This window comes from Mobula birostris, chromosome 2 (assembly GCF_030028105.1).
Source record: "Mobula birostris isolate sMobBir1 chromosome 2, sMobBir1.hap1, whole genome shotgun sequence".
NCBI classification, from domain to species: domain Eukaryota; kingdom Metazoa; phylum Chordata; class Chondrichthyes; order Myliobatiformes; family Myliobatidae; genus Mobula; species Mobula birostris.
Genome location: NC_092371.1, coordinates 245,360,651 through 245,376,197, shown reverse-complemented (window position 1 = coordinate 245,376,197; position 15,547 = coordinate 245,360,651). Strand labels below are relative to the sequence as shown.

The window sequence follows — 15,547 nt, the reverse complement described above, 5'->3', positions numbered from 1 at the left end:
ATACCAGAATCAAGTGATTTTTGAAAGATCATGACCAATGCATTCACTATTTCTTCAGCAAAGTCCCTCAGGATTCTGGTATATCATCCATTTGGTCCAGGTGATTTATCCACCTTAAGACCTTCGAGTTTGTCTCTTCAATTTTACATACATCTGCTCTAACCCAATCCCCCAACCACCCTACCAGGGATAAGGTTCCTCTTGTCCTCTCCTACCAGCTTCCGCATCCAGCACGTAATTCTCCAAAACTTCCGCCATATCCAACAGGACCCACCACCAAGCATATCTCCCCCCTCTCCCCTTCCCACTTTCTGCTTTCCCCAGGGATTTCTCCCTACGCGACTCCTTTGTCCATTCGTTCCTCCCCACTGATCTCCCTCCTGGCATCTATCCTTGCAAGCAGAACAAGTGCTACACCTGCCCCTACATCTCCTCCCTTACTAGCACTCAGGGCCTCAAACAGTCCTTCCAGGTGAGGTGACACTTCACCTGTGGGTCTGTTGGGGTTGTATACTGTGTCTGGGTGTGACCCTGTGTTTATCAGTGAGACCTGACGTAGATTGGGAGACCGCTTCGCTGTGTACCTACGCTTTGTCCACGAGAAAAAACGGGATCTCCCAGTGGCCACCCATTTTAATTCCATTTCCCATTCCTACTCCAATACTCTATCCATGGTCTCCTCCACTGTAGTGATGAGACCACACACAGGTTGGAGGAACAACACCTTATAATCTGTCTGGGTAGCCTCCAACCTGATGGCATGAACATTACTTTGTCGAACTTCCAGAAATGTCCCCCCCTTCACTCTCCTTCAGCATTCCGCATCCCCTTTCCCTTCCCTCACCTTATCTCTTTGCCTGCCCATCACCTCCCTTTGGTGCTCCTCCCTCCTCTTCTTTCTTCCAAGGCCTTCTGTCTCTTTCACCAATCAACTTCACAGCTCTTTACTTCATCCCTCCGCCTTCTGGTTTCATTTATCACCTTGTGCTTCTCTCCCCCCTTCCCCCACCTTTTAAATCTACTCCTTAGCTTTTTGTCACCTATCCTGTCGATGGCTATCGGCCTGAAACATCAACAATATTCTTTTCCATCAATGCTGCTTGGCCTGCTGAGATCCTCCAGCAGTATGTGTGCGTAGTTTGGATTTCCAGCACCTGCAGATTTTCTCATTTGAGTCGGCTAGTCCCTTTTCGTTTGTAATAACAATGGCACTCACTCTTGCTCCCTGACACTTATGGACCTCTGGCACACTGCTGCAGTGAAGACTGATGCAAAGTACCCTTAAGTTCACCCATTACTATCTCACCAGCATCATTTTCCAGTGGTCTAATATCAACTCTTACCTCCCTTTTATTCTTTATTTAACTGAAAAAGAACTTCTGGTATCCTGCAAGCACCAGGAAATTTGCAGATGCTGGAAATTCAAGCAACACACACAAAATGCTGGTGAACGTAGCAGGCCAGGCAGCATCCATAGGAAGAGGTACAGTCGATGTTTCAGGCCAAGACCCAGATGCTGTCTCACCTGCTGCGTTCCATCAGCATTTTGTGTCTGTTGCTTTTGGTATCCTGCTTTATATTATTGGCTAGTTTACCCTCATATTTCATCTTTTCCCTTCGTATAGCTTATTTAGTTAACTTTTGTCTGATTTTAAAAACTTCCCTATCATCCAACTTCCCACTCACTTTTGCTACCTTATATGCCCTTTCCTTGGCTTTATGTAATCTCCCTCGTCAGTCACGGTTGCCTACCCCTGCCATTTGAGAACTACTTCTGTGGGTCATATCTATCCTGTCACTGGAAAGTAGCATCCATCATCAGGGACCCCCACCACCCAGGTCATGCTCTCTTCTCACTGTTGCCATTAGGTAAAAGGTACAAGAGCCTCAGGACTCGTACCACCAGATTCAAGAACAGTTACTACCCCTTAACCATCAGGCTCTTGAATAAAAGGGGATAATTACACTCATTTTCCCCAACATTGAAATGTTCACACAACCAATGATTTCACTTTAAGAATCTTATTATCTCATGTTCTCATTATTTATTGCCATTTGTTTATTTTTGCATTCACACAGTTTGTTACACTCTGGCTGATCTTGCATTGATCCTGTTATAGTTAGTATTCTGCAGATTTGCAGTGAATGCCCAAAAGAAAATGAATCTCAGGGTTGTATATGGTTACGTATATATGTACTTTGATAATAACATTTATTTGAACTTTATACATTTGATAAATAAATCTGAACCTCTGATTCCTCGCTGTCCAGCATTAGTCATATTTCTTCCACTCTAAATACCTATCAAAGCCCTTCCCCTATACACCAGGTACTTCGGCATCATGCGCTCAATAGGACAGTGCACTCTTGTGCCCTTCAGAATTGCTACTTGGTCCAAGGCCAACACTGTAATACTCATTTCTATATTTATTTGAATTTCAAAAGGGTCCTCCCTCAAGTTATTAGGTACTATTCAAGAATTAAAATTAACCTTAGCAAATTCTACCTACACAGTTAATTTTTCAAATGGCATACTTGGGCTTAGGTTACATAAATCCCTTTCAGGGCTGACATTTAACTTCAAAGTTATTTTAGTGTCTATCAATAGATTGAAACAGTCATCAATTTTTGTTAAGATTTCCACTTCAGCGCATCTGGTTTTACAATATAGGATCAAACTAACGGCTGGCATAAACCTTGTGCTTCGCCTATTTAAATGTTTTGTTCATATGTCAATAAAGTATGTTTAGTGGATCAATTTCAATAAAACTTCAAATTGGAGATTCTACACTCCATCCTCTCCTATCTAAACGAGTGAGAACTCCGACCAAGAATTCAGGAACATCAAAAATGCCTGATTTGATGTAGAATTCCATGGGATCTCAGCACAGAAGTGATGTTCTGGACACCACTTGGGGCATTGGAGTTCAGAGCTCAATCCCAGGGTCCTTTGTAAGGAGCCTGCACATCCTCCCCCTGAAATGTGTCAGTTTCCTTCCCAAGTCCAAAGACATACTGATTAATAGGTTAATTGATCATTGGAGACCTTTCTGTGATGAGGTCAGGGTTAAATCAGGGGTTGCTGGACTGAAACGCAACGGCTTCTATGGGGCCAACGAAAGATTTATTTTTAAAAGTTAGTTTTAATGATCGCAAGACCATGCTGGACATTAAAAACTTAAAGTACTGCAGGTCTACCGCATCAGCGAGTTGCTTGTTGGTGGGGAAACTGAAGGAGCTGGATGGTGCAGATCACACCACTGCCTGCCTACGTTGGAGAGTTGGAGTCAGTGCACAAAAGTGGTGTGCAGTCTAACAGCAAGCGATGTTCAGTTTTTATGTGATCACAAGATCCTGCTGTACACAGTCAATGTGGAATGCTGTAAGTCCAACTCGCTGACTTGTTGGCGAACGGCTGGGCTGGATGATAGGGGGAGTTGTGTGGCCTGAGTCGTGGCGAGGACTAGTCCTCAAGCCGCAGTATTGCTTGTTTGCAGGCGCCTACGGGGGAGGTGTTGGAGTCGGTGCGCTCCACCGGAGAGTGACTGCGGTGTACATATTGGAGTTGGTGCTGCCCTCTGGTGTTTGCTTGGCAGAAGACAAGCTATATTGTGTTCGAATGGAGACTGCTGCAATATTTTAAAGAGAGAGGGTGAGCAGCCAGACGTCTTGGTACATAACAGTACTAATGATATAGGAAGTAAAAGCAATGAGGTCCTGAAGACAGAATTTAGACAGCTAGGCAGAAAGCTGAGAAGCAGGATCTCACAGATAGTAATTTCTGGATTTCTGCTATTAATAGAAACTTAGAAAACCTACAGCACAATACAGGCCCTTCAGCCCACAGAGTTGGGCCGAACATGTCCTTACCTGAGAAATTACCTCGGGTTATCCATAGCCCTCTATTTTTCTGAGCTCCATATACCTGGCCAGAAGTCTCTTAAAAGACCCTATTGTTTCCACCTCCACCACCGTTGCTGGCAGCCCATTCCATGCACTCACCACTCTCTGCATAAAAAACTTACCCCTGATATCTCCTCTGTACTTACTTCCAAGCACCTTAAAACTGTGCCCTCTCGTGCTAGCCATTTCAGCCCTGGGAGAAAGCCTCTGACTATCCACACAATCAATGCCTCTCATCATCTTATACACCTCTATCAGGTCACCTCACATCCTCCGTCGCTCCAAGGAGAAAAGGCCGAGTTCACTCAACCTATTCTCATAAGGCATGCTCCCCAATCCAGGCAACATCCTTGTAAATCTCCTCTGCACCCTTTCTATGATTTCCACATCCTTCCTGTAGGAGGCGACCAGAACTGAACACAGTACTCCAAGTGGGGTCTGACCAGGGTCCTATATAGCTGCAACATTACCTCTCGGCTCCTAAATTCAATTCCACGATTGATGAGGGCCAATGCACCATATGCTTTCTTAACCACAGAGTCAACCTGCGCAGCTGCTTTGAGCGTCCTATGGACTCAAACCCCAAGATCCCTCTGATCCTCCACACTGCCAAGAGTCTTACCATTAATACTATATTCTGCCATCATATTTGACCTATCAAAATGTACAACTTCACACTTATCTGGATTGAATTCCATCTGCCACTTCTCAGCCCAGTTTTGCATCCTATCAATGTCCCGCTGTAACCTCTGACAGCCCTCCACACTATCCACAACACCTCCAACCTTTGTGTCATCAGCAAACTTACTAACCCATCCCTCCACTTCCTCATCCAGGTCATTTATAAAACTCACGAAGAGTGAAGACCCCAGAACAGATCCCTGGATCATGGAGGTCACTAACCTCCATGCAGAATATGACCCGTCTACAACCACTCTTTGCCTTCTGCAGGATCCACAAAGCAAGATCCCCTTGGATCCCATGCCTCCTTACTTTCTCAATAAGCCTAGCATGGGTTACCTTATCAAATGCCTTGCTGAAATCCATATACATTACACCTACTGCTCTTCCTGCTTCAATGTGTCTTAGCGTTAATACTATATTCTGCCATCGTATTTAATGTGTGGTTGAAAAGCTCATGCAGGGGTTCTAAGTTCTTGGGATCTCTTCTGCGGAAGGTATGACCTAGTCAAAAGTGACAGGTTGCAACTGAACCAGAAGGGAATGAATATTCTTGTGGGCAAGTTTGGTAGAGCTGTTGGGGAGGGTTTAAGTGAATTTGGCAGGGAGGTGGGAACCAGAGTGAAGGTACTCAGGATAGGACGGATGGTTAAAAAAAAAGCAAGTGTAGTGTGCAGTCAGACTGTTAGGAAGGGCAGGCGGATGAAAGGATATAATTGTAGCCAGTAGGGTGAGTATCAGAGCATCAGAGATGCAGAATCAGAAAGGATAGCAAATACAGTACTCAAAGTATTATATCTCAATACACGAGGTATAAGAAATAAGGTGGATGATCTTGTTGCACTGTTACAGATAGTCAGATATGATAGTCATAGTCATACTTTATTAATCCCGGGGGAAATTGGTTTTCGTTACAGTTGCTCCATAAATAATAAACAGTAATAGAACCATAAATAGTAATATGTAAATTATGCCAGTAAATTATGAAATAAGTCCAGGACCAGCCTATTGGCTCAGGGTGTCTGACCCTCCAAGGGAGGAGTTGTAAAGTTTGATGGCCGCAGGTAGGAATGACTTCCTATGACACTGTGTTGCATCTCGGTGGAATGAGTCTCTGGCTGAATGTACTCCTGTGCCCACCCAGTACATTATGTAGTGGATGGGAGACATTGACCAAGATGGCATGCAACTTAGACAGCATCCTCTTTTCAGACACCACCGTCAGAGAGTTGTGTTGTGATGTTGTGGTCATCACTGAATTGTAGCTGAAGGATGGTTATAGTTGGGAGCTAAATGTCCAAGGTTGTATTGGGGGGATAGAAAGGTAGGCAGAAAGGGTGGCTTGACTCTGCTGGTAAAGAATGGCTTCAAATGGTAGAAAGATGTGACACTGGATCTTCAGATGTTAAATCCTTTTTGGTTGAGTTGAGAAACTGCAAGGTAAGAGGACCCTGATGGCAGTTATATACAGGCCTCCAACAGTAGCTGGGATGTGGACCACAGATTACAACAGGAAATAGAAAAGGCGTGTCAAAAGGGCAATATTATGACAGTTATGGGAGATTTCAACATGCAGGTTGATTGGGAAATTCAGGTTGGTAAATTAAACTACAAAGTTTAAATTTTTTAAGATTAAAAATATTGCAGAATGGAACCAAATTTGTAAAGAATACTTAATCACAGGATATAGGTTTAAATTAACAACATTAACTAATTGCATAGGTAAAGCAGCTCCCAATAATGAGGTTAAATAAAACTGTTTTACAACTTTCAGTTCCAGGTCTACCCAAATTGGCCGATCACTCTTATCAACACAGGATAACCAAAAAGACATGTATCGCACATTAACAGCGCAATAATACATTCTTAGATTAGGCAAAGCAAGACCTCCATTCTGTTTCAATTTTTGTAAGTGACATTTACTATGCCTTTTTAAAGCCTACTTTGAGTGATCCAATGTTTCTACTTTGGAAAAATAAAGGTATTAATTCTTTTTTGGATTTACTTAAAGAAGATAGATTGATGTCTTTTGAACAATTAATTGATAAATATTCTCTTTCATACTCACACATTCTGCAATACCTTCAAGTTAGACATTTTTTACAAAAATATTTAAGTAATTTTCCTTACATATTGGAGGCTGACCTGTTAGACACTATTGTGAGTATGAATCCTTCGATCAAGGGTTCTATTGAAAGAATTTATAATTTATTATTACAATGGGATAAGCATCCTTTATCTAAGATTAAACAGGATTGGGAAAAGGAACTTAATTTGACTTTTATGACGGAGGACTGGATGCGGATTTTGAAGTTGGTTAACTCTTCTTCAATTTGTGCTAGCCATTAATTGATTCAATTTAAAATTGTACATTGTTATCATTTGACGAAGGAGAGACTTTCTAAAATCTTTCCTAATGTTGATAGTCATTGTGATAGATGTAAAACTGAGATAGCTACACTGACACAGATGTTTTGGTCTTGTTCTATATTGGAACAGTCCGAGAAGTCGGTTTTTTCAACAGTTTCTAAAGCACCTAAAATTAATCTACAACCTGATAAATTAATTGTGCTTTTTGGAATAATTCCTCAAAATATTCATGGTATTTCTGTGTCTGACCAACATGTTATTGCATTTGTTACATTGATAGCTAGAAGGGCCATTTTGTTGAAGTGGAAGGACACATCAGCTCCCACTTTGTCACGATGGTTCTCTCAAGTGATGCTATGTCTTAGTTTGGAGAAAATTAGAAGTCCGACCTTTGAATCTTTATTTGATTTTGAGAAAAGATGGGGCTCATTTGCTCGTTATTATCATTTGAGCTAATTGATAGTATTTTTCCATGATCTAATTGTAAATTTTTTAGTATATTTTCTTTTCTTGCTGGCGGTTTGATGTTTATTTTTAAAAGCTTTTTGTATGACGCATGACTCAGGGGTTGTACACCTAACGGGTTCTTTTTTTTTCTCACTTTTCTGCTTAGTAGGTTTTTTTCGTTATCACAAAATTTTTTTTCAATCTTTAGATGTCTTTTTTGAGACACTGTAAGTGTTGTTACTTCAATGTACTCACGTTATTTTTTTGGTATAACAATAAAAAGATTTGAAAAGAAAGAAAAGAAATTCAGGTTGGTAATGGACCTCAAGAGAGTGAGTTTGTTGAATGGCTACAAGATGGTTTTTTTAAAGCAATCTGTTGTTGAGCCTACTCGGGGATCAGTTATACTGGATTGGATGTTATGTAATGAACTGGAAGTGATTAGGGAGCTTAAGGTAAAAGGACCCTTAGGAGGCAGTGATTACAATATGATGGAGTTCAAATTGAAATTTCATAGGGAGAAAGTAAAGTCTGATGTAACAATTTTCAGTGGAGTAAAGGAAATTATAGTGGTATGGGAGAAGAACTGGCCAAAGTAAATTGGAAGGAGATGCTGGCAGGGATGCCATCAGAGTAGCAATGGTTTGAGTTTCTGGGAAAAATGAGGAAGGTGCAGGACAGATGTATTCCAAGAACAAAGAAATACTCAAATGGAAAACTGTGTTTGACAAGGGAAGTCAAAGCTAATGTAAAAGCAAAAGAGAGGGCATACAACACAACAAAAAGTAGGTGGAAGACAGAGGATTAGGAAGCTTTTACAAATTTACAGAGAACAACAAAAAGAGTCATTAGGAGGGAAAAGATGAAACATGAAAGCAAGCTTGCAAACAATACCATAATGGATAGTATAATTTTCTTCCAAGGATGTAAAAAATAGAGATGAGAGCAGATACAGGACTGCTAGAAAACAAGGCTGGAGAAATAATAATGGGGGACAAGGAGATGGCAGATGAACTAAATGAGTATTTTGCATCAGTCTTCACTGTGGAAAACACTAGCAGTGTGCCAGATGTTGAAGGGTGTGAGGGAAGAGAAATGAGTGCAGTTATTATTACAAGAGAGAAGGTGCTCAAAGAACTGAAAGACCTAAGGGTACATAAGTCACCCGGACCAGATGATCTGCGCCCTAGTGTTCTGAACGAGGTAGTGGTAGAGCTTGTGGAGGCATTAGTAATAATCTTTCAAAAATTCATTGGATTCTGGCATAGTGCCAGAGGACCAGGAAACTGCAAATGTCACTCCACTTTTTAAGAAAGGAGGAAGGCAGCAGAAAGGAAATTATAGGCCAGTTAGCCTGACCTCAGTGGTTGGGAAGATGTTGGAGAAAATCATTAAGGGTGAGCTTATGGCGTTCTTAGGACAAGATAGGACAAAGTCAACATGGTATCCTGAAGGGTAGGATAGATAAAGGGGATGCAGTGGATGTTGTATATTTGGACTTTCAGAAAGCTTTTGACAAGGTGCCACATGAAGCTGTTTACCAAGTTAAGAGTGCATGGTATTACAGGAAGATTACTGGCATGATTAGAGCACTGACTGATTGGTAGGAGGTGTGTGGGAATAAAAGGATCCTTTTCTGGTTGGCTGCCAGTGACTACTGATCTTCCACAGAGGTCGGTGCTGGGAAAGCTCCTTTTAATGCTGTGTATCAATGATTTAGATGATGGAATAAAGGGCTTTTTTGCTAAGTTTACAGATGATACGAAGATTGGTAATGTTGAGGAAACAGGTAGGCTGCAGAAGGACTTTGACAGACTAGGAGAATGGGCAAGAGAGCGACAAATGACATACAATGTTGAAAAATGCATGGTCATGCACTTCGGCAGTATAAATAAATGTGCAGACTATTTTCTAAATGGGGAGAAAATTCAAAAAAATGAGATGCAAAGGGACTTGGGAAGTTCTTGTGCAGAACACCCTAAAGGTTATCTTGCAGGTAGAGTCAGTGGTGAGGAAGGCAAAGTTATCATTCATTTCAGGTTTACTAGGATATGATGCTGAGGCTGTATAAGGCAATGGTGAGGCCTCACCTTGAGTATCAGGAACATTTTTGTGCTCCTAATCTAAGATGTGCTAGCATTGGAGAGGGTTCAGAGGAAGTTCACAAGGACGATCCAGGAATGAAAGGGTCAGCATACAAGGAACGTTTGATAGCTCTGGCTCTGTACTTGCTGGAATTCAGAAGGATAAAGGGGGAACCTTTCCAATGCTGAAAGGCCTGGACAGATTAGACGGGGAAAGGATGTTTCCCATGGTGGGGGAATCTAGGGACAAGAGGGCCTAGCCTCAGGAGAGAGGGGTTGTCCATTTAAAACAGAGGTGCAGAGAAATTTCTTTTGCCAGAGGGTAGTGAATTTATGGAAACTGTGGCAGCTGTGCAGGCCAGGTTGCTGGGTGTATTTAAGGCAGAGGTTGATAGGTTCTTGTTTGGACATGGCATCAAAGGTTACAGGGAGAACGGCAGGGAGTGGGGATAAGGAGGGGATAAAAGAATCAGCCATGATTGAATAGCGGAGCAGACCTGACAGGCCAAATGGACTAATTCTGCTCCTATGTCTTATGGTCTTAATATTCATGATCTCAGGGATCTGGATTTTTTTTTGTATCTTAATGCTGTCTTACATGTGCTCTCGGTGCCTTGTGCTGTGTGTGACTGTTGGCACTATGCTTTGCACCTTGGGCATGAAGTAACGCTGTTTCGCTTAGCTGTATTCATGGGTATTCATGAGTGGTTGAATGACAATTAAATTTGAAGTTGGCCCAAAGGTCATTTGCCATGCTCTCTCTCTCTCTCCAAATAAACAAACATAAATATCCAGGGAAGTCACAAGGTTGGTGACTCACACCTTCTAAATAAAAATATTGTTCTATTCCGACAGATACAGCTATAATTGACGGTTGGTAGATTAGATGATCTGGCTCATTATTCAGTGAGTGATGTTCTTGGCAAAGCATTTGGCTCTTTGCTTCCTCTTCAATAAACAAATTAGAACATAGAAACATAGAAAACCTACAGCACAATACAGGCTCTTCGACTCATAAAACTGCCCCGAACTAGGCTTACCCATAGCCCTCTATTTTTCTAAGCACCATGTATCCATCCAGGAGTCTCTTAAAAGACCCTATTGTTTCTGCCTCCACCACCGCCGCCGGCAGCCCATTCCACACACTCACCACTCTCTGCATAAAAAACTTACCCCTGACATCTCCTCTGTACCTACTTCCAATCACCTTAAAACTATGCCCTCTCGTGCTAGCATTTCAAGCAGTTTTAGCTATATCTGAAGCAGTGCTATACATACAAGTTCAAGTTTAGTGTCATATTGTTTATAAAACTAAACAAAACACTGTTTCCCCGGATCACAGTGCACCCATAAAACACCTATTGCACACAGAACATAAAATAAATTATTATTAAAGTTAATAAAATGAAGAAAAATGACACAACTGTGGCTAACAACAGAAGTCAAAGCCAAAATAAAAGTCAGAGAATGCACATAATAGAGCAAAAATTATTGGGAAGTTAGAGGATTGGGAAGCTTATAAATTCTAACAGAAAGCAACTAAAGAAATCGGTAAGGTGGAGTACAGAAGTAAGCTAGCCAATAATATTAAAGGAGATACCAAAAGTTTCTTCAGATATGTAAAGTGTAAAAGAGAGGTGAGAGCTGGAAAATGATGCTGGAAAGGTACTTATACTTTATTGTCGCCAAACAATTGATACTAGAATGTACAACCATCACAGTGATATTTGATTCTGCGCTTCCCGCTCCCTGGATTACAAATTGATAGTAAATATTAAAAATTGAAATTATAAATCATAAATAGAAAATAGAAAAATGGAAAGTAAGGTAGTTCAAAAAAAACCGAGAGGCAGGTCCGGATATTTGGAGGGTACGGCCCAGATCCGGGTCAGGATCCATTCAGCAGTCTTATCACAGTTGGAAAGAAGCTGTTCCCAAATCTGGCTGTACGAGTCTTCAAGTTCCTGAGCCTTCTCCCGGAGGGAAGAGGAACGAAAAGTGTGTTGGCTGGGTGGGTCGTGTCCTTGATTATCCTGGCAGCACTGCTCTGACAGCATGCAGTGTAAAGTGAGTCCAAGGACGGAAGATTGGTTTGTGCGATGTGCTGCACCATGTTCACGATGTTACCCAGTCTGGCAGCTCTAGTCCTGATGGGAGTGGGTGAAAAAGATTGTGGGACGGGTGGTAGGAATCTTCAACAATGCTTTGAGCCTTTTGGCTGCAACGCCCTTGGTAAACGTCACAATGGGGGAGGGAGACCCCGGTGATCCTTTCGGTGCTTTTTACTATTACATATTTAATAGCAAATATTTATAATGATTTCCAGAGGATCTTGCCCGTACGGATTCAAAATGGACTTGCTCATAGAAGAGAGGGTAGTTGTAGATGTAATGCATACTGCCTGGAGGTGGGTGACCAATGGAGCTCCAAAGGAGTCTGTTCTGGGACCCCTGCTCTTTGTGATTTTCATAAATGACAAGTCAAATGGTTCGCAGATGACACCAAAGTTAGTGGTGCTGTGATAGTGTAGAAGGTTGACGAGGGATATAGCCAGAGTGCATTGCCACAGACTTTTTCCCTAATATGAGGAGGCATTATTTTAAGGTGACTGAAGGAAAGTGTAGGGGGATGTCAGAGGTATTTTCTGTTCTTTTAAACACAGTGGTGTGGAACACAATGCCAGAGGTGGTGGAACAGGCAGACACATTAGGAAAATTTAAGAAACACATGGATAAAAGAAAAACAGAGGAAGTGCTAGATCAGGGGTTCCAACCTTTTTTATGCCATGGAACTTTACCATTAACCAAGGGGTTTGTGGACCCCAAGCTGGGAACCCCTGCATTAGATTGATCTTATTGTTGTATGTTGTATACTAACAGATGTATAGTATTAGTTCCAGTCATTCTACCACTATCACGTGTTTACCTATTGACCCTTTCAAGATTCTACAATCAGTTTCTGCACTAAGTGATTATTCTGGACCACAATCCTGCACACTGTATTCAGACCTGTTGATACGCAATCGCTGCCTACTTCGCAGCACTGTCTTTTGTACTTCCAATCACCAAATTTGCCTGCAAGGGCTCTGTCAACGTGTCTTATATCAGGGGAACTCTGTGGATCGGGAAGTAAACAGCAGTTCATCAGAAACTGCAAAACAAATCTTGGAAGCCATACCAGCACAATTGGCCCTGCAGAAATACCATGTTTCAGATTCATTTATTTATCTCATGTACATGGAAACAGTGAAATGCGTCATTTGTGCTAACAACCAACACACTAAAGTGTGTGCTGAGGGTAGCCTGCAACTACCGTCACATATCATGCCCACAATACTCAGAACAAGCAACAAAACAACTTCCAGACTTCTGATTGACAAAGGAGAGGCAGTGGATGCCATTTACTTAGATTCTCAGAGGCATTTGAGTCATACTTGGGGATGTTTAAAATCCTATGGCGTTACAGGAAAGATACTGGCACAGATAGAGGAATGGCTGACTGGGAGGCAGCCAGTGGAAATAAAAGGGGCCTATTCCGATTGGCTACCAATGACTAGTGGTGTCCCTTGGGGTCAGTATTGGGACTGCTAGTTTTCACATTGTTTGTCAATGAACTGGATAATGGAATTAATGGCTTTTGGCACAGTTTGTGGATGAGACTAAGTTAGGTGGAGGGGTAGGTAGTGCTGAGGAAGCAATGTGATTGCAGCAGGGCTTGGACAAATTGGAAGAATGGGCAGAAAAGTGGCAGATTGAATAGTGTTGGGAAATGTATGATAATGGTAAAAGAACAACAGTGTGGACGGTTACCTACGTGGGGGGAAGGTTCAAACATCAGCAAGACTCCAGGAAGGTTAATTTACAGGTCGAGTCTGAGGTAAAGAAGGCAAATGCAATGTTGGCATTTATTTCAAGGAGAATAGAATATAAAACCAAAGGGATAATGCTGAGGCTTTCTAAGACTCTAGTCAGGCCGCTCTTGGAGTGTTGTTAACAGTTTTGGGCCCTGTATCTCAGAAAGGAAGGGTTGTCATTGGAGAGAGTCCAGAGGAGGTTCACGAGAATGATTCCGGGAATGAAGAGGTTAACATGTGAGGGGTGTTTTGGTAGCTTTGGGACTGTACTCACTGGAATTTAGAAGAATGCATGGGAATCTCATTGAAACCTACTGAATGTTGAAAGGACTAGACAGGGTGGTTGTGGAGAGGATGTTTCCTGTGGTAGGGGTATCCAGAACTAGAGGGCACAAACTCAAAATTGAGAGGTGACCTTTTAGAACAGAGGTATGGAGGAATTTTTTTTTAGACAATGTAGTGAACTTTTTTTAGACAGTGTAGTGGAATGCTCTGCCACAGTCTGCGGTGGAGGCAAGTCTGTGCTATATTTAATGTGTAAGTTGATTGCTTCCTGATCGGTCAGGGCTTCAAAGGATATGGCGAGAAGGCAGATGTATGGGATTGAGTGGGATCTGGGATCAGCCATGATGGAATGACAGAGCAGACCCGATGGGCTGAATGGCCTAATTGTGGTCTTATGGACCCTTGTCTTAGCTGATGATAAGATGCCAAACTCTCATCTTGCTGACTGCTCAACCAGATATTCAATCCCAGAACCAACAGACCCGACATCCATAGATGCCCTTCATTCCCAGGAGTGGAGGCCTGACCTCTAACTCCTTTACATCCCTTTTCCTGGATTCAGAATTGGCTTGTCTGCAGAAAGCAGAGGGTCGTGGTGGAGGGAGTACATTTGGATTGGAGAGTTATGACTAGTGGTGTCCCACAAGGATTGGTTCTGGGGCCTCTACTTTTCGTGATTTTTATTAACGACCTGGATGTGGGGGTAGAAGGGTAGGCTGGCAAGTTTGCAGACGACACAAAGGTTGGTGGTGTTGTGGATAGTGTAGGGGATTGTCGAAGATTGCAGAGAGATATTGATAGGATGCAGAAGTGGGTGGAGAAGTGGCAGATGGAGTTCAACCCGGAGAAGTGTGAGGTGGTACACTTTGGAAGGACAAACTCCAAGGCAGAGTACAAAGTAAATGGTAGGATACTTGGTAGTGTGGAGGAGCAGAGGGATCTGGGGGTACATGTCCACAGATCCCTGAAAGTTGCCTCACAGGTAGATAGGGTAGTTAAGAAAGCTTATGGAGTGTTAGCTTTCATAAGTCGAGGGATAGAGTTTAAGAGTTGCGGGGTAATGATGCAGCTCTATAAAACTCTGGTTAGGCCACACTTGGAGTACTGTGTCCAGTTCTGGTCGCCTCACTATAGGAAGGATGTGGAAGCATTGGAAAGGGTACAGAGGAGATTTATCAGGATGCTGCCTGGTTTAGAGAGTATGCAATATGATCAGAGATTAAGGGAACTCGGGCTTTACTCTTTGGAGAGAAGGAGGATGACAGGAGACATGATAGAGGTGTACAAGATATTAAGAGGAATAGATAGAGTGGATAGCCAGCGCCTCTTCCCCAGGACACTACTACTCAATACAAAAGGACATGGCTTTAAGGTAAGGGGTGGGAAGTTCAAGGGGGATATTAGAGGAAGGTTCTTTACTCAGAGAGTGGTTGGTGCGTGAAATGCACTGCCTGAGTCAGTGGTAGAGGCAGATACACTAGTGAAATTTAAGAGACGACTAGACAGGTATATGGAGGAATTTAAGGTGGGGGGCTTATATGGGAGGCAGGGTTTAAGGGTCGGCACAACATTGTGGGCTGAAGGGCCTGTACTGTGCTGTACTGTTCTATGTTTTACAACTCTACCTTCCCTCTATATCCCCACATCAGTGTTCCTTAAACCTTAACCTAACCCCTAACTCCCCTCTGTCCCTAAAACCATCCCGATGAACTTCAAAACCATCTAGGTTTGAGTATGATCTCAGCAGAGACCACAGCTTGACACCTTCTTGACTGAAATGAGATTACCCAAGGTAGCCACATGGATTAGTCCTCAAAACTACTGCAGCTACATTGTCGAACTGCTTTGCAAGACAAGTTCTGCTTCTTTGAGTTTTTACACCAGGTGCGTCCCACATGGGTAATAAAGCCTTTTATTTTCAGCT

General features: G+C 42.4%; 1 protein-coding gene across 4 annotated transcripts in view; it reads right to left on the bottom strand.

Annotated features, from left to right (window-relative positions):
* Nucleotides 1–15,547, bottom strand: part of LOC140194165 (glycoprotein endo-alpha-1,2-mannosidase-like) — a 47,180-nt gene that overhangs the window by 14,823 nt on the left and 16,810 nt on the right. The window lies entirely within an intron of this gene.